Source organism: Neolamprologus multifasciatus, chromosome 12 (assembly GCF_963576455.1).
Source record: "Neolamprologus multifasciatus chromosome 12, fNeoMul1.2, whole genome shotgun sequence".
In the NCBI taxonomy this organism is placed as follows: domain Eukaryota; kingdom Metazoa; phylum Chordata; class Actinopteri; order Cichliformes; family Cichlidae; genus Neolamprologus; species Neolamprologus multifasciatus.
The window spans coordinates 13,648,275-13,668,452 of NC_140450.1; the positions used below are offsets into that span (position 1 = coordinate 13,648,275).

General features: G+C 38.9%; 3 long non-coding RNA genes across 3 annotated transcripts; 1 reads left to right on the forward strand and 2 right to left on the reverse strand.

Moving 5' to 3' along the window:
* Positions 1 to 565: 565 nt before the first annotated feature.
* Positions 566 to 4,521, reverse strand: LOC146506605 (uncharacterized). The gene is made up of 2 exons (XR_014877301.1): positions 2,734 to 4,521; positions 566 to 1,404 (listed from the first exon to the last, which is right to left on the reverse strand). It is a non-coding gene; the product is annotated as an uncharacterized LOC146506605 (long non-coding RNA).
* Positions 4,522 to 15,060: 10,539 nt separating this feature from the next.
* On the forward strand, positions 15,061 to 17,932 carry LOC146506606 (uncharacterized). The gene is made up of 3 exons (XR_014877336.1): positions 15,061 to 15,523; positions 16,655 to 16,750; positions 16,905 to 17,932. It is a non-coding gene; the product is annotated as an uncharacterized LOC146506606 (long non-coding RNA).
* On the reverse strand, positions 15,961 to 18,598 carry LOC146506607 (uncharacterized). Its single transcript, XR_014877335.1, has 2 exons — positions 17,843 to 18,598; positions 15,961 to 17,643 (listed from the first exon to the last, which is right to left on the reverse strand). It is a non-coding gene; the product is annotated as an uncharacterized LOC146506607 (long non-coding RNA).
* Positions 18,599 to 20,178: the final 1,580 nt, after the last annotated feature.

The following is a 20,178-nucleotide window of genomic DNA, read 5'->3' on the forward strand; positions in this document are numbered from 1 at the left end:
TTTGCTTTCAGTCACTACCTAGTTTAATTTCAATTAGCACAGTGATTACATATATTGTTTTGACATTGAGCTCTACAAATCTTGTATTAGTGGCGTTAGCAGGATAAAGTCTTTTCTTGTGTCTGGTCCAGTCGTTTCATACATTTGTGTTGTCAAACATCATATTGCTCTTTCAGGTAATGTCTAGAAAAGTTCAGAGATACGTCTAAATGGCTTATGGTATTATGGTATGAAACCAGCACTGCTGAATGATGTTGCAATTTTATATTAACTGTTTTAATTACAGCCATTTTTACACACAGTATAGTCACAGTATAGTCTACCCACAGGTAGGCAATGAGTACCTGAGGACTAGACGCTAAAATCTTAATCGCTAAATGCTTTTCCTACCCTGGGATAATCTGCCAGGCCTTTACTTTTCTCGTCTGTGGGACTTTCTGCATTCAGTGTTTTTAACCCTTTAAAGCCAGTCGGAGGAGGCACGCTCCATTTTGCATAACTATTTTTAAATCCTGGTAGCACTGCGCAATAATTTTTTTTGCATATGAAACCGGAGGAGTTGTACTTACATCTTATGCCATCAGCTTGATCTAGGTCACAGTTTCCTTCCACATATAGCTTTGCAAAAACTGCATAAAAAGCACTTGCAGCAACAAAAACATAATATTCCAGAAACACGCTTTGCCGATCTGATCAGCTGTTTGTAACACTTCCTACTCCATCAGCATGAACTATCGCATGTCCGCCATGACCTGCCCGAAACCGGAAGTGACTACATTTTGCGGAAATGTAGTTTTTTACCATCAGGGCCTTATGAGCCTATACTGCTGTTTTTAAAAGTTATGTTTGACTTTATGACTTTCTGTATCGTTTCTGGGATGCTTAGGACTCATATTGCACTGCTGGAAATAGTTTATTTTGATGCACATGCTGTTTTTTTGCAAATTTGCAGTATAATATTTATTTTCACTTTTCCTGCAGTATATAAAAATTGGTGTATTTCAAAAATAAAACTATGAAGACACTCAAAATACATTTCCTGTTGTGCGAAACTATTTTGTGCAACTTTTTTGTATTTACAGTTTTGAAGGATAAGCCTGTTTTTTTTTTAAAAAAAAAACGATTTTAATTTTTTTGTAGTTTATTGCACTTTTTTGCAATTTATGTAATTACTATGCACTTAATGCAGACATATTATTAAAATTTGGGCTATAATTGTTGTATTGATGTATATCAACTTAAAATGCTCCCAAAAATGCCACTACAGCATATAAAAATATAATATATAAAAGCTCTGGCGGACTTGGTTCTATGGTAGGTCTTAATAACTACAAAGCATACTTTATTGGGTTGAGATAAGGAGACTGATTTGGCCATTCTTTGCTATGAGAAACTCGTGAATTGCTTTGGCAATATGTCTGTGAAGGTTCTCAGTCATCCAGGTCATCGTAGTCAAAGGAGCTTGCAAAGAAAAGCGTCTGGACTTCTTTAAGTTACTTGAAGACGTTTCACCTCTCATCCGAGAGGCTTCTTCAGTTCTTAGGTCAAATGGTGGAGAGTCCCAGATATAACCCTATTGGGAGTGTCCCCCCACAGAGGGACAAAAGGACCCCCTGATGATCCTCTAATCGCCTGAGCCAAGGTGTGGAACTGGGTGTGGGTCCCAATCAGCCAGAGTTTCGGGTGATTTCATTGTGAAACCTGGCCCCACCTTATCATGCGAATTCCTGAGGTCAGATGGCCCAGGGTGTGAGTGGGCCTTAAGGCGCACTCTAAGCCTGTTCCCTCTAAGCCTGAAGGGAAAAAGAAGGAACACACACATGTAAAGGAAGCACTCAAAACGTGCGGCTATCCTAAATGGGCGTTTTTAAAGTCAGCAAAGAGGCACAGAAAAGAAGATCAGACACCAGCGAGGGAGGATAAGAAGGACAGGCGCAACAACATTGTCATCCCCTATGTAGCCGGTGTATCAGAGAAACTCAGGAGGGTTTTCTCCAAGCATGACATCCCGGTGTACTTCAGACCCAGCAACACACTCAGACAAAAACTGGTTCACCCGAAAGACAAAACGCCAAAACACAGACTTAACAATGTGGTGTATGCCGTACAGTGCAGCGAGGAATGCCCAGACCTCTACATTGGAGAGACCAAACAGCCACTTCACAAGCGCATGGCACAACACAGAAGAGCGACCTCCACAGGACAAGATTCAGCTGTCCATCTGCATCTTAAGGATAAAGGACACTCTTTCGAGGATGCCAATGTTCACATTTTGGACAGAGAGGACAGATGGTTTGAAAGAGGAGTGAAAGAAGCCATCTATGTCCACTGTGAGCGACCATCTTTGAACAGAGGCGGTGGTTTACGACACCAACTCTCTGCCATCTATAATCCAGTTTTGAGATCCCTTCCCAGACGCCTTAAGGCCCACTCACACCCTGGGCCATCTGACCTCAGGAATTCGCATGATAAGGTGGGGCCAGGTTTCACAATGAAATCACCCGAAACTCTGGCTGATTGGGACCCACACCCAGTTCCACACCTTGGCTCAGGCGATTAGAGGATCATCAGGGGGTCCTTTTGTCCCTCTGTGGGGGGACACTCCCAATAGGGTTATATCTGGGACTCTCCACCATTTGACCTAAGAACTGAAGAAGCCTCTCGGATGAGAGGTGAAACGTCTTCAAGTAACTTAAAGAAGTCCAGACGCTTTTCTTTGCAAGCTCCTTTGACCTTTGGCAATACGGTTTGGGTCAGTATCCATTTACACTATGCATGCCTCCTGAATTCATCCTGCTACTTTTATCAGCAGTCACATCATCAATAAACAATACTGCTCTGGTTCCACTGGTAGCTATACATGCCCGTGTCATAACATTGCCTTCATCATGTTTGGCAGATAATGTATTATGCTTTGGATCGTGAGGCATTTATATCTTTTTCATACTTCGCATACAGGTTAATATTGGTGTTGATAGGATTTTTTTCACTTTTTTTGTTGTTGTTTCAGAACTATGCAGACTTTTTTAGATATTTTCTGACAAAGTCTAATATGTCTTTCTTGTTCTTGAGTGTAACCAGTGGTTTTCATCTTATGGAAATAAAGGCATCGTCAGATTGTAAAGTTCGACAATGGTTAAGGACACCTCCTCCAGGGTGCTCTTGACTTCATTAGATATTGTTAAGGGGTTTTTCTTAACCATGGAAATAATTCTGTGAACATGCATTTTGGTCTTGTGTGGTCCCTCAGGCCCCTTCCTGTTGCTGAGCTGCCAAAAAATGCACTAGATTGATAATGTGGCTACTCCTAAAGTTACAGTGAAAACACAAAATCAACACTTTGAATTAACTCCAGATATTATGTCTACCTTGAATTAACAGGGGGACAGGCCTCACCTGTCCATGAAACTGCTTGGCAGTAAAACATGTTGAAGTAAAGCTGAAAGATCCCCACTTCAATTACGATTTGATTTAAAATCTTCCACAAATTACAATAACTGTATCGAGAGTGACCTACACCCCACATACCGTTTAAAAATTGCATAACACAATGACAGAGTTAACATTCTCATCACAAACACTATTCACTTCATTAATTTTCAATGATCAGGTTTTTAGAGAATCCATTAAATATAATTACAGATAATTATGAGAGCAAAGAAATTATCCTATAAAGCATATGAAACCAATTACTGTTGAGATTTAGTCAAATATTCGCAGTGTTACGACTGTGAAAGCAAACAGTAGCATTATGGTGAGAAGAAATTACATTCTTACTGATCCATGGAAATTAGATCAAAACAAAAATAGTGGAGTCACCAAGTATGGTTTATGATTGAGAATGTTTAGCACGTACAGTATTAGGTTTAAGAAACACCATTACTAAAGCAGTATGTGGCGTCTCAGCTCTGACACATTTAGTAAATCAACTGCTTTTTGGGGGCTGAATAAAAAAATGCCACCTGTGCCTCGGTAGACCCCCTGCAACATAATGAAGTATCCACAAGTTCTACTAATTTACTTTTATTACACTACCTAAATGGCCTTGAATTTTACTGTTGCGTGAAAAATAATAAACACTGAGATGAAATTGGAGACCACAGCAAACCAACTGCAATCACTTCTTCCCTCCAGTCACCCTCTTTCTCCCTAGTTTCTTCAGTCCTGGTCACATAGATGCTTTTCCAATTAGACCCATAGAGTAGATCAGCCTAATATATATTCATAGCTGGTATGAATGACAGAGGAGTGATGATAATGATCACGATATGAGCTGAGAAAAGCAATTACACTCACCACCACCATAAATAGTAATTGCAAAAATCTCTATCATTACATGAAAACCCACAAAACACTCATTTTACGGCTGACATTCAGCACAGAGGAGGAAAAGTGGAGAGAAGATATAGCCTTAGCTATTCTTTAAAGAAAAAAAGAAAGCACTGCTCACCAACTTTTCCCAACAAGGCGTTCAATAAGCCCTTCAAATGAGAGACCATGCAGATGTGTTATTGACTTTAATCAGTGTGATCACTGATTTTAGTCTTTAATTTAATTAATTTAATTGAATTTAATTTAATTTTAGTCTTTTAGTGGTTTCTCTAAAATTGACTTTCCCTTCACCGTTTCAAACAGGAAACCGAGTCAATTACTTAAGTTACTGCAAGTTAGTAATTACTTTATTCTGAGAACAATTTAGCCACAGTGGTTGAACCTTTCGCTACTTTTGCACACTACGTTTCACAAAATGCAGGCAAGCTTGTGTACCTGTGTGAATGCAGCGTTGTTTGTGTCACAATGCACGTGCCCACCCATGTGCTCCAGAATTCAGGGCTGCAGCAGTGTTTTGCAGACTGTGTGTGCAAAGCTGAGGTGCAGCGGAGTTTAGGGGGATATGATTTATAGTGCTCTGCAGATTATAACTCATTTCACTCAGAATTTCCTGCTTGTGTGATTGCATCCTTCAGTAATGCCCTTGACAGAATGGCAAGCACAACTGATGTTCCATGTCTAAAGACAGACATTTTTTGGGTGTGACTTTCAAATCTGGGCTTATAAATTACCCCCTTATGTGATAAGTGGATTGTCAAAAGAAGACAATAATGAATTATGAAATTGCTGGCAAGCCATTTGGACCTATTATCAGATATCTTACCAGCAAAATAATTTATGAATCAAAAAATCAGATGACTGAATTTTGGAAAAATAAAACAAGGGGCAATGCTGGTCTGCACTTTTTAACTTTATAAAAGTCTTACAGTGGTTACATTTAAATATGGTTAAAACATGCAACTAGGCTGCTTACATAAGCTACACATGGTAAATCTTTTGTATTGTGCCAGAGGTTAACTGTTAACTTTCAAACTACTAGCCAACAGGGAAGAATGCTTTCTCAATTAAAGTCCAAATTAACTTCTACAAGCAAAGCCAACTTAATCCTGATAATAAATCTTTTAAGTGTGTAGCCTTAGAGTACAGCATGTGTGCATGTGTGGATCCACTGGTATAAGCATGACTATAATGAAAATCTGTACACAAAATCTTCAGCTTGTAGAAGCAAGAAAATGAGAAATGTGTGTTTACATCTTCTGTCACTTTAACTAGTTTTAATGAACTGGATTTAATGCTATAATAACTCTGCCTCAGCCTTACAAACTGGTAGTGTGTGTCTGGGTTTTTAGAACTGAGCAAGGTTGGTGAATGTCCAGTACAGGTTAGATTGTTTCTGTACACACACACACACACACACAGACACACACACATACACGGAAATGAAAAAGAGAGCGAGCACAGCACTCAATGAATTTCCATTATGTCTAATTTCTCAACACATTACAGAGTAGGTGGCCTTGTAAGAGTCCAAATAAAAAGCCTAATGTCCCACTATCGATTTTCTCTCCTTAAAATTGCACCTTATTTATGACTATGTCTACCTTTTTTTCCCAAAAGAGGAAAAAAAAGGTGGAGCAAAATGTAGACAGAAAGAAAGCAACAAGCTAACAGACAGCCAGGCAGTGCAAAGCACCAGCAGGTGGCTATAGAATAAGGAAGACAAACAGCTGCGGGGGATATAGACAAACACGCAGAGAAAAGCGACGCCTCACTATCGTCATCATAGCAAGATATGCTCACTTCCTTAACACACTCGAAACAGCGAGAGCTGCCACTCTTCCTCTCTGCATTCAAAAGCTTTTGGAACAAATAAATGCAGAGGAAGGCTTCAACCTTCTCCAAGTCTTTATGATAAGGACTTGGCAAAATCTTACATGGAGTATTAAGTCAGTGATTCTCTGGGTTCATTAAAGAAAGAAAAATCAATGTCTTTATCGACATCTGTTTTTCAGTTTTCTAAAAGATTCTTTCATTCATGCAGTGCAGCTCAAATCTTTCTTTACTGAAACCATCTGCAGGTGCTTTGGTCTGTCCAAGAAAGCCAGCTCAGCATGCCTGTTCTTTTTGAAGCCTCACCTTGCTAGACACTCATGTAGTGCCACACTTTCACACTGGGCACCCTAGTATAATAAGAATCTAACAGCTAGTGGTAAGAGAGCACCTCTGTTATAGTCGGAAGGTTACATGCCTTGCTCAGGGGCTGCTGTCAAAAAGAATGTCCAGGCTAGTTTTGTGAGATTTCACAGATTTTACCCTGCTAGGTCCAACATTTTAACAACTCACCTTTGTAAACACATGACCTTAACCTTTTGTTAAAAAATAAATCATGGTGGGGGAAAAAAACAGGTGGAAAGCATGTGTTATTTTCTCCGCACAACAGATTGTCTTCTATGGTGTAACAAGACCATCAGCGATTTGTCGAGCCACGATACTGTGCTGTGACACTCCTGACCCTTTCCTGTAGTAGGAAGTTTATATGAGATAGAGACACCAGGGAATAACAGGAATGAAGCTGAAATCAGCTAAAAACTATTTCACTGCAGATAAAGATTACTGTGTGTCTCATAGAGATTAAGAAGAAAGATTAGGAGAGCTTATGAGAGACTGAGTACAGTGTAGCAACACAACTCTTTTCTAGCACACGTTCTTGTGTGTTTGCATGCATGTGTCTGGCCACATGTGAGAGATGGGTGCAAAGTTGCCTAAAACAACATTTAAAGGAAGTTAGAATGACCCCTAAAAGCTTGTGCGAGGTCACATAATATTTGGACAGCCTAGTCCAATTTAGCGAGTCATATCTCCATCTGCTTTTCAATGTATTTACTGCAAATGGGGATTGAAAACTGAGATGCCAGCTGTATGTGTTTAGAATATGACAAAAAAAGGCAGAGTCAATACGCTCTGACTTACTCAAAATTGTCCCTTTTAGCATGACAGTTTGCCTCCTGCACCAAGCATATCCTGAATCCGTGTACGTTGTGTCTAAATGTTGAAGTCATTGTTGGCTGTTGGATAGAAAACATTACTATATATAATTACTATATAATTATTAGTCTGTTGAATTGAATCAATCTGATCATTATGTTTACTCCGAAGCAACTGAGTCAGTTTTCACCTCTGAATTCTGTTCTCACCTGAATAAAATGTAATACTAGGTGTGTGAGGAGTCAAAAGTCATGAAGATTTTTAAAACATTCTTTAAAAAAAAAACAAAGATGACTTTAGATGATAATTATTTGCAAGACCTACAGCATATCCATCTGCATTTATTTCTCTGCTCTATTTGTGCACAAAAGGTCAACCACTCAAAATGATTGTGGAACAATTTCGTGCAGGTGTCCAAAAAGCCCCCTGAAAAGTGTGTTTACATAGTAATGAAATGCATGACACATTCTGACTCGCCACGAGCACACAAATGTCACATACAATAACACGATTTCAAGCTCCACACTGCACAGACGTTATTGGCTAACAGCACAGCCAAATAGTGACAACACAAGGCAAACAAATGTACCCTGTTGATGCCAGGGCTGACACCCAAGGTCTTCCATCACTAGTCTGAGGCTACTGCTCTACTATAGAATAGCTGCAAAATGATACCAAATGCCTGACGGTATACAAATGAGTATTAAAAAGAGAGGAAGAAATAGAAAAAAATTAGAGTGAGAGGACTCCGTGTGAGCGCTTGTAGGAGGAGAAAGTGAGACAGTCTGCTAAGCCACTTTCAGTGGCATTGTGACATTTCTGCTGAGCAGTGGTCACCCATGGCGGCTGTCGGTGACGCAAATATGACAGAAATGCTGACCCCCTTTGGTCAGTCTAACCACCGCTCTGCTGACATTGCAGCTTCTGGAGGTTTTTTAGCGAATTCAAACCCGCATCTCTGATGCTCAATGCACAAATCATTAACCTCATAATGCATGTCTAGACAGCAACCTGGAACTAAACAGTTCTAAGTCGTTATAGTATAAAGTGCAGTGATAAACCTTTGCACAATAATCCTGATTTTCAGTTCTTAAAAGCTTCCACAGAAATCTTCAGCTGTTTAGATAGCAGTAAATCAGAAAATCTCAGAGGAAAGCTGGCTAATTCATCCAACATCACTATGCGGCTTCCACTCTGTACTGAATATTAATCAGTGAATGTTCCCAGTATCAAGTTGGCATCCAATCCAAACAGATGATGGATGAAGCACCAACTGGGCTATCTCTACCCTCGTTTTTCTTCCAGCCTCTCCTTCATCCAGATATAGGCAAATGATGTATATTTGGACTATTTCACCCGATTGATTTCATTTAAGGTTCCACCGCGCCACAGTATCTATTTGTTTCTCCTCATAGACCGGGGCACACATTTGATTTCGATCCCACAATCCTCCCTTCAAATCATTTTAATGCTGCTTTTGTATTCACAAAGGCATTCATAAGCAGACATAATGGCGATGGCTCATCATCAGGTTTTCTGTGGTTCATTTCAGTTGTCTGATAGTAGTTCACAAATGTCCTATTTCTCATAAGATTTAGCCCAACTAATATGTAGGCAAGTATAAAATGCAAAATTATCCTAGCAAGAAGACTTTTGGCTTAGATAAGCATTTTTTAACCCCAGGAACAGCAGATAATACATTGCAAGTTATTTAAATTTGGGCCTTTCTGAAAAGACAACAAAATTCACCTACTAGATCAACATAAATATTAATGAAATAATGACAATGCGCTTTTTAAAAGAGGTGCCATGTCAGAATTTTATAATCTGTTAAGGCTAAACTAAAACTTGCAGAGGAACATGAACAGAATAAAAGTGGTCCAAATATCTCTTTAATGACAGCAAGTTTCACTGAGATAGTTCTGATAGGAAACATCATCTTTCACCAAGGTGAGTCGAAGGATCACATATCGGGGGGACGCTATTTGCAGCAAACTACATGGCAAGATGAATACTACATTGAAATTGCTATAGGTCCAACTCTTCTTTGTATGTTTGCAAAATCTCAATTGAACTTTAAACTGTGGTCAAGCGAGTAACATGACTGAAAAGCTCTGAGACCAAAGCTTGCTCAAATGTATAGAGGTGCATATTTTCAATTTAGTGCTTAAAGCAATATTCAAGTGCACAGATGAATATATTTATAAATGAATACAGACAATGTGAGAAGAGAATAATCCAACATAAGGCAAGCCAAAACCTATTAAGATAAATTCCCTAGCAATGCCCTGTCGTAGAGACTTTGTGTACGGACCCTGCTGTATAGTAGTATTCGATTAACATGTCATATTTGCTTATCCTATCCTTATGCTTATTGTCTCATGCAGACACAAAAAATATGCTTTAGTTGAAATGTAATCATAAACCTTTTCTTTGAAAGATGAGATAGGAAGTACTGACAAAAAAAGTTCTGGTGACACTGCTCCTTTGTTTTACTTTTATCTTAGTCCGCCTGCTCGCTGTCAATCCTCCTTCTGTTGCAGACTTACAGTCATATCCTTCCTTCCCTGCATTCCTACAGCAACCTGATTATATTCTAGACTTTGAAGAGTGGATGCCTGTACACGAAGAAAAAAAAATCCCAAAAAATAAAGGAAAAAATGAAACCCAACGTCTCTGGCTTTGACCTTTTCCTGCACATTATCGCTCATTCCAACTCGAGACTCATTAAGACCGATTTACTCTGACGTGGACTTCACATAGCACATATCCACATAGACACAAATGCGCATTCCAGGGTCTATGGTGGTTATTCGTTTGGCATTCTAAGCCAGAATGACATCATAAGGCAGGCGGCGTAAACACCCTTGATTGGTGAACAGCAGAGACTGCCAAGAGAGCGGTTGTCAGTGTTGGTGGTCTACAGTCTCTTTCCAGAGTCCTGCACGACAGGGACTAAACGAATAAGGTTGAACAAGCATGTGTTAGACTGCTGGGACTGATTAAAGCATTTGGGTTTGTTGTGTTTGTTTGAAAAGCGGCACTCACATCCTCAAATCCTTTTTACATGCCAACCTTGTCTTCCAGCAGTAAATAAATCATAAATATATGGTTGTGAGATGTTTGGTTTGCTAAGGGAAACATGCATTCAGTTGCATGCTGCTGCTTATTTTTCTTTTAATTAAAGTTTGTGAATGTGTGTAATCAGTGCGTGACACATTTGTCACCATACAACATCAGCCCATTTGCTATCTTTAAGCAGAGACTTTGATCTTTTGGGGACATTTGGTAATATATAATTGTGTTGTCATTTTTATAAGCTTACCCCACCGCAGCTTAGTGGGTTGGAAGAGAGCCAAGAGAGGTGTACTGTACAGTGGCAGGAGTGATAAGAGAGGCACCGTGAGACTGCGTGTATACACCTGTGTCTATTCCACACATACACATGCAAATTGACTTTATTTGTATATATTTATCTGAAGATAAAAAGGTGCTTTCTGCTGCTCCCTTATTCCCAAGAAGTTGCCACAACCGATGAATCCACGCATTTGATTTGGCACAAATTTAGATGCCCTTCAAAATGTGTATTAAAGACATGATGCAACCCTCTCATTTATCCGGGCTAAGGACCAGCACTAGCTTTTACACTAGCTTGTGACACCCTGAGGCTGTATTTGTGTCTCAAAACAGGCGATCTTTCATTTTTTGTATTAATCACTGGAGCCACATTTATCTGTAGATGCACAGTATATCACTCTATAAAGCCATCAATGCAACTGTGTGTATCTGGACCATTAGTGTGAAAATAAAGATGGAGACATTGAGTGCAGTGCTCCACCAAGGCCAGTGCCTTACCTCACAGTTTTACAGTAATGAGGATTGGCACTAAAATTTAATAAATCATTTCTATGTTATACCTCTCTGAGGTTGAGGCAAAACAGCAAACAAATTTGATCATAAAAATATAAATTAAGTTATGCTTTGAAATGTCATTTTAAGTTGGATAGTGTTTTCAGGTGTAAAAATGCTATATCATGCTATAACAATGGCATGTTTTCAAAGGAATGTGGTAATAAGTACATAATGGATTTCACGCCGAGACAATAAATGAAGTCTTTTACAGAAAATATGATTACTTATCCAAGGTGGCCATATGAGCAAAGTCTTCAATAAGGTCAAATAAATTATTACTTCAAGAGATGTAGCACTTGATCCAACCAGGACATGCACCTTCATCTTTTAACTGGTGAAACGCACACTATAGTTTGTTGGCCCACTTTAAAAAAAAAAAGACTATAAATCTATTTGAGCTCTTTAAAATCCATAGAAACTTCATGAAATACTTTCTAGGCGGCATATTCTTGACATTTTGCTTTATTTCTGCCTCAAAATACATTTTATAATTTTAGTTTCAAGTAAAACAAAAGAATTTGCAATGCCTGCAAAAGATACTTCAAGCCTCAATTATCTGGAGAGACTTCCTCTTTGTTCTCAAGCTCCGTTAGGTTTAGGCAGTTCAGCAGCAATGTGCTTGTGTTGGTGTGTTATTCTTACATTTACATGAGCGTGTAATTGTTGAACTTAGCAGTGTGTTCATTCATTAGTGAGTGCTTACCTCCCTGGTCCCTCTCCTCATCTCTCTACATTAGCTCTGACAGTAATGACTTGCCAGGCCTAACCTCTTAACTGGGCTGATGCATGGTTGTGGGAAAGCCACTCTCCCTGCCTAGCTAAAATGGAAACATGCCGTTTGAGTGTTTCAGTCTTGTGCCCTCACTCTCAGTTTCCTTCCTTTCTGGCCAATTTATTCTTTCCTACAAGCAGAAAGTAAAATTTTAGATTCACCTAAACTTTGCATACAAGGCAATGTATGCTGTTTATTAATTGGTTTTTTAAGCGCACCACTTTCCAAATACACGGAATGCTGGAGAAATTCCATTTAGAGTGCACAAAGGCAAGCGTTATCTTTACCGTTTGTACAAAAAACCTACAGTTGCGCAGTGTTGTGCAAAAGTCTTGAGCCATCCCTCATGTCGTCGTATTTTGTTTCCAAGGAGCCAAACTTTCTTGTAAATTTGGTCTTGAGCCTTAGTTTTCCAGGTTTCTAAAGGTCTTTTAGTTTTCCTTTGTTACTCATTTTCAGTCCAGTCCTTTTATCTGCCCATTTTAAGAGGAATTTCTTTTTTGTTTGTCAAGCCACTTACTGCAAACCTTTGAATCATTCGAGCATAAAAAAGCCACCTAACTAAAGGAAATACCCCGTGTTGTGTCTACACATAACAGACAATTTAACAAAGAACCAAAGTTAAATTGTACTCTAGGCATGTTACAGCCAGTCTATCGCCACATCATTTGTTGCCATTTCTTTAGTGGAAGTGTCAAAGTCAACACAGTTTGACAGCTATAAAATAGCATTTCTGTACAAGCAATGTGATTCCCAAAAAAAGCTGTTTGCCAAAAACTTTAAATATCTCAGCATGGTGTGCAGTGTGTCCTTAAAAAAGGAAGAAACCACTGGACAAATGAAGGGCAAAAGAAGTTGCAGACATAAACACAGATGAACTGTACCTGAAACTGAAGTCATTAAAAAAAACAAGAAAATATGCATCTGGCCCCCTAATGTTTGCCTAAGACCAATGACAAATGGTCTCAGCATAAGGGTGACTGTCAAGAAGCCATTTTTAAGGAACTACTTACAAATTGGATTTAAAAAAATAATTGTAATAGCTGTCTTTTGGAGTGACAAATTCAAATTTTGCTTCAAATCTGTGGTCAATATGCATGTAAGAGGTCAGAAAAGAGTGAACTTCTATAGTACAACAGTGAAGAAATTGTTGTCAGATTTTGATCTACCATGCAATACCATCTGGAAAGTGTCTGATTGGCAAAACCTTGATTTTTCAGCATGACAATGATTCCAAGCACACTGCCAATGCAGTAAAAGCATAAAAGGATAGAAAAAAACCCCACGATGAAACACTATCAGTCATGGATTGACCTTACCAACATTACTTAAGCAGTGTGGGATCATCTTGATAGAGAATGCAATAAAAGACAGCCAATATCCAAAGAAGACCATTGCAGTTTATAGGCAGAGTAAAAAATGTCCAGTTTTACCAAACCCTAAATAAAGGTTAATGGAGTTAAACAGTTATTAATAGATTACTGATATAAAAAATAATTCCACAAGTTTACAAAACTATTCTATTGTGTCAACCTAAAGAACTTATGAATAAATTTGCTATATGCAAATAAGAACACATATAGCTGCTACATGCAAGATGATCCAGCTTCTCAAAATGATATGATTTCACAAAAAATTGTTTGAAAGTGTGACACGTACTTATGCAGTCTAACTTCACAATCCAGGATTAATGGGAGAAGAACAATCAGTAGGATTGAAGATAACTTAAGAACTTTTATATCAATTTATATCAATATCAATCAACTCCTATAATACAGGAGTATCTGCAGTAGTAACCTTCAGTTGTGATTTCACTAATTTTAGTCCTCTACAAACTGCAGTGGAAAAATAGAAATTTACTTTCCATAGACAGAAATATGTCCATATTTCTTGCATGCAGTTCGTTTTTTGAGTGCAGTAGACTTCTTTTTATGTTATCAGACATATGCTGCAGATTTGTGGAACATATTCATGAAGGACTTTTAGCCTTTAGGGCTCTTTTACCCTCACTCCATCCAGAGGGTAGAAAAGATACACGAGTTCAGCTATGCGATTCCTGACTGGACTGCAGAGATAAGAGAGCCCAAATAAATCTCCATCCTTCCAAATGGGTTCCAGTGACAGTGGAAATAAAGAGGTTTTGGTTGGCCAGCCAGATGACTGACGTCTCAGTGCTGTTCCCACCTCAATGACCAGTAGATAAACCCCGGATTAGAGAGAGAGAGACACTATTAGACTGCTGCCATCACACATGCATACACACACAAAAATGTATAAGCCTAAATCCATGGGTATGGTGTGTCCTTGCAAATGCAGACAGATTTCAAACACATTGGATTCATTCAGGAATTTATAGAAATTCAAGGCACACTTGACACTTATACAGCCCCAGTGAGTATATTTAATTCTAAAAGTTCTGAATTAAGATTCACACAATCACTCCATGATATCACTCTTTTGTTGAGCCAAGCAGCCACTAGAGTGGTCTAGCAACAAGGAGATAATCCTTCACTGGTTTCCCATCTACAAACAGTGCCAATTATGCTTGCTGGAATGCACAACCAAGCAGGAGGTACCCCTACCTGGGTTAAATCCATCTCTCTGTGGTAGGCAGTGACCGTTTTGCCCCTTCGCCATCCTTGCACCCCAGAATTAATTATTTATCAAAACTGTTAGGCTGCTGAAAGCTTTGAGTAAAGAGGAGAAAAAGAAGAGAACGAAAACAGAAAGAGAAAGATGAAGGGAACACCAGAGCAGAGAGTGGAGAGATGTTATCGGGGATCAGAGAGTCAGTCTGAGCTGTGGACCTCTCTGTGTTGTGAACTCCTGGCGGCCTGACCTAAAATGATTTCAATCTATCTTTGGCTGAAGGAAAGACATCCAAAACAAGATAAAGTCAATAACAGCTTCATAAAGCATACACCTGTTTCCTATGTACACTGAGAAATGGGATGAAACAGGTTGGTCATATAGAAAATGTACTTCCATATCAAAGAAGAGTGTGTGACATTTAAAGAGGACATTTTGCTAAACACAAACCCAACCTCAGTTTTTATGGGATCAGAACGATGCCACCTTGAAACGAAACCGAAAAAAATATTGAAACCGAAAAAAAATATTGTCATTGAAATAAATGTACTCAAAAATCTTGTATTGAAACCGAAAAAAAAAATTGATAGTGAAAAACAATTAATTGAAACTGTAATTCTTTTGTTTTCGCTTACAATTTTTTTTTTTTCGGTTTCAAACCATTTTTCGGTTTCAATCCATTTTTTTTCGGTTTCAAACCATTTTTCAGTTTCAATCCATTTTTCGGTTTCAAACCATTTTTCGGTTTCAAACCATTTTTCAGTTTCAATCTGCTGGCACTGTTTTGGCATCCGGGTGCGCGCTGGGAGGGGGGCGGGGATTCCGGCCCGCATATATTTGCATACATTATAGAGGCCACTAGTGCTGACCAAGCTGCCATCTTTCTCTCTTTCAATGGCTGCTTCAATTTCAGCTTGACCCTCCAAACCGCAAGTAAGTAATCATTTTTTGTCATCTTTCCTTGCTGTCCCACTGGACTGGACATTAGTTTAGTTTTTTTTAGCTACATCTGGTGAAGTTGTGGTAAAGTGCTGGTATTAGCCTATTTGTCGTAGCAAGCTAGCCTGAAGCTAATATTTGCTATATTTAGGTACACCCGTGTCTCCTTAGGAGTTGGAGGCCGGTGTTTTAGGAACGGCACAAGATCTCATCAACAGGCAGTGTTGGGCAGTAACGCAATACATGCACCGGCGTTACGTATATAAAATACAAAATATGAGTAAATGTATCCATTACTGTTCAATAGGTGATATTGAGAACACAGTTAGTTTGTTGAAATAAATGGATTACATGGCGGTATTTTCCTTTTTCATATGTTAGGCTATGGTCTCTCTATTTTTGGTAATTCCACGCCGGTGGAAACCCAAACAAAATGATTTAATATGAAGGCAATAGCAGAGTGTTACAGGCATCGCCCTAAACAATGTAGCCTCATGGGCAGTGTAGTCTGTGCTGCAGGGAGAACGGACTGCCATACCCGTTATGTGTCTGTGAGCGAGGGAGGGAGAAAAAGGAAAAGTATGAGCTGTCACTGAGCAGAAACGGGAGCTGGAAGCATGTAAATATAATAATAACCACAGCAGCCAAAAACAGTGCCCGATGAGCCCAGCTGTAAGAAAGCTGTTAAGACTGGACTGTACACTGTGTTCCTGTTTTCCTCCGAAACAATAAGCAGCCTTTCAACGCCTCTCTCTCTCGCTAGCAAAGTTGACCCAGACAACAAAGTAAAGCTAGTTTTCAGCTACGAGCCCGACATGATGTATTAGCCAGAGGTCCCTTTACTACGGTTCGGAGCCGCTGACCTGTTTTATATATGCACTGAATAGTTTTCTACACGAGATCGCTGCAAAAAGTGCAGCCTTACCTAATGTCCACCTACTGTTACTCATTTATATTAAGATTTTAACATCTAGTTGGTATTGGTATGGCGAGTAGCCTTCAGTAAGAGTAATAAATCACACAGCAATAGTACATTCATGTAGTTGTAAAGTATTCAGAATACATTACTTCTATAATCTTTGGTGGAGTACATTTTAAAATTAACCTTCCCAACACTGTCAACAGGTTAGCACCTCATACCACAGTGCACCAAAAGCAGTCTCATGAGCGCTGGAAAGGACAAGCCCAGAGCCCAAAACAGACAGTGCAGGAGATGACAAGGTTAGTAATTGTATGGTGAAAATTATACTTCTAGTTATCTTGATTGGCAAAAGAAAAGTAAATACAAAATCTGCTTCTCACATATAGGGCATTTCCAAGATTTTTTTTTTTCAAAACTAATTCAATTTCTTTCATTACAACTGTCCTGTGCCAGATGTTCTGTTGCCCCACAGTGAGAGGCATCATTTCAGAAACACCAGGAAGACAAACTCATCGCCGGGATCAAGCAGGGCTCGTGATCTTCACCAGCAGCTCCCTCACAAGAAGGATAAACCCAGCATTTCATGAACACTGATGGAGACCTTTGCTTTGTGTAATGTTAGAAGTACTCAGATAATCCTCAGAGGCTCTGGACTTTTACATAATATCATAGCTTTAAGTCCTGTAGAAAGTTAAATATATGTTGTGCTCTCTGGCTACTCTGGTATGAATGACTCTGAACTACTTTATGATAAATAACACACTATTGTCAAAAAACAGTGAAAGAATTCCTGATCAAGTTTTTAGTTCAAATACAAGTAACAACCTTTGACTTTAATCAGGTTTTATTTAATTGTGTCAGAGAAAACATCATGTGCCCTTCATGTAGCTGAGTACATTCAGTGTTTAAAACAGAAGTTGTGCAGGTCTGAGATCAGCAGTTTTCTGAAACACCAAACTGAGGTACTGTTAATGCTGATGTATAGTGACACAGTTACATGAGTGATTAATCCTTTTGACTTTGTCTTTAAATTTATCAATAAAACAGCTGCAGCTTTCACTGACAGCACATGTGGTACTTTAACCTTTGTACTGTTTTCTTCAGTTAATTTTGGAGTTACTACAAAGATCGAAGATATAAGATCTGTCTGCTGTCACTGGGTGGTGCTGAGGTCTGAATCTGAGGACGGCTCCTGTAATCACAAACAGAACAGAATCATCACAAACTGAAATATAAAGATTATCTCTCAAATCTGAAATAGAGCTGATCCTTCTGTCCTCACACACTCGGGATCTGAAGTTGTCCAGTCCTACAGTTCTGCCGACAGCTGTTTATTTTTTATTTGTTTTAAAGGCCTTATATACTAACACATTTTCTAATATCATGTTTACCTTTGAGTTGTTGATGCTTTATAAATGGACATCTGCAAAGATGAGATGATGGAGCAGGTTTCAGTCAAGGTTCAGTCTGCTGCTGCATCCTGGTCACAACATACAGAGGTGTTATCAGCTCAGTATTGAACAAGAAATATTAATGTTTCAAATTATTTGTCCTAAAGGATGCAAGCTGTACAGAGTACTGCACATGTGACTTTGTGAACATAATTCATTAAAAATAATTAGGACAGTTTTTTAACCTGAATATTTGTAACAAGCTGAGTAAAAAAAAATGCTAAAAAAATAATCAGAGGAAAAATGTAACATTTTAACTTAAGCTGACAAGCGGAAGTAGCTGGTTTCAGTACATAAGTATAGGGCTTTGCTATTTAATTCGTAGCTATTGACTAATGAGGGGTTACTGAAGTTCCAGGTTTTTAAAAGTTGGCGTTAATGTCGTTCCACATGTGGAAAGCGACAGAAAACATGCTGCTGTTTGCACATATTTAATAATCAGCTCTGCACAGGAGCAGAAGCAGAGTCCAGCCTGTTGCTCTTACAGTATAATACTCATATAAAAGTACAGTAACCGTGGTTAGTCACTGAGCAGCCTGGTGCGTTTCTCTTGATTTCTTTAGTCAGGGTAAATTCATTCACCTGCACGGGTTAGCTAAACGAACTTTACAAAACAAGTTTCCCCAACAGCCAAGTGCTCATCTTAGCTAGCTAGGTCCGTAGCTAGGTCCTTAGCTAGCTAAGGACCTAAATTACGGATTAGTTTACAAACACATTTAACTTACCAAAAATAGTGCGGTGGGGTCTCAGGTCCTCCTGTCCGGTAGTCCAATTTACTGAAGAAGAATTTACCTCAGGCTGTCACTTTGAAATAGTCGGTAATGTAAACGCTGGACCTCTCAGCATCTGCCATTCCCGAACAGACACGTGCAAGTTTGTCCGTGACCGCAGCCGCGTCGTCAGTGTTTTCTCCAGTCATTGGTCAGCATTATAATATATGCAAATACATGCGGGTCGGAATCCCCGCCCCCCCAGCGCGCCCCCGGACGCCAAAACAGTGCCAGCGGAGTGAAACTGAAAAATGGATTGAAACCGAAAAGTGGATTGAAACCGAAAAATGGTTTGAAACCGAAAAAAAATGGATTGAAACCGAAAAAAAATGGTTTGAAACCGAAAAATGGTTTGAAACCGAAAAAAAATGGTTTGAAACTGAAAAAAAAAATTGTAAGCGAAAACAAAAAAATTACAGTTTCAATTAATTGTTTTTCACTATCAAATTTTTTTTTCGGTTTCAATACAAGATTTTTCAGTACATTTATTTCAGTTACAATATTTTTTTTCGGTTTCAATATTTTTTTCGGTTTCGTTTCAAGGTGGCATCGTTCTGATTCCATAAGTTTTGGGGTCCATATTTTAAGTTGCTTAAAGAAGTTACTTTTAGGTAAATGCCTGCATGTATAATAGTCTGTGTGTTATAAAAACTCAAGAAACTAAATCTAGCAGTGATCTTTTTTAAATTTTATTTTAAGAAAGAAATTGGCAATGCTTAAGAGTGTACGCAGAGCTAAACTAGCACTGAAGCACACCATTAGAGCAGCAGACATAAAACATTAAAACTACCCAATTTCCTTCGATATATAGTCTTGTTGTAAGACCTATGAGGTGGCTGTGCACACAAGGCTCAACAGATCTAATGCAAACACCATGGACCCATGGGAGATGCAATCATCATTAATGTGGTTATTCTAATGAAATCATCAGGGCTTTCTGCTGAGCTAGCTGCCTGCTGTTTGGCAGTTTCCCTGATAGCTTGTCTAGCAAGGTCTCTTTAACCATCAGTCAATGACTAAAACAGCCTGTTAGCCTGTTACAGCTGGGTCCTCACAAAACAAGTATACTAGGACATTATTATGGCTCTAGGCCCTGGTTTCAGTTTGCTTTGTTCAGATATAGATGCTCCTGGATGACGATGGAGGGTCAAACTGTACTTGCTTACACTCCTGACTAAAATTACATGTGATGTGCAAATCCTGTTTGAATTTAGATGTTACATATTGCAATGGTACACTCACATGACGGAGTACTGCATCTATTAATTGTCTACAACAACAAAAATAAAGGCCGTGCTCTAGAGCTACTTGATCTTTGAAAGCATATACCAGTTTGAGGACAGCTCTTCCTTCACTCTGATTTGCATTGTATTGCTCTTGGCTGTTGATTATCCCTTGAGGATAATGTGGTGCAGTTATGCAAATGCTGCACCCTGGAGAATGGCCCTTATCTTCAATGGCTCTGCAAAACTCCAGCTGTTTTTTAATTGGTTGCCAGGGTGGGTG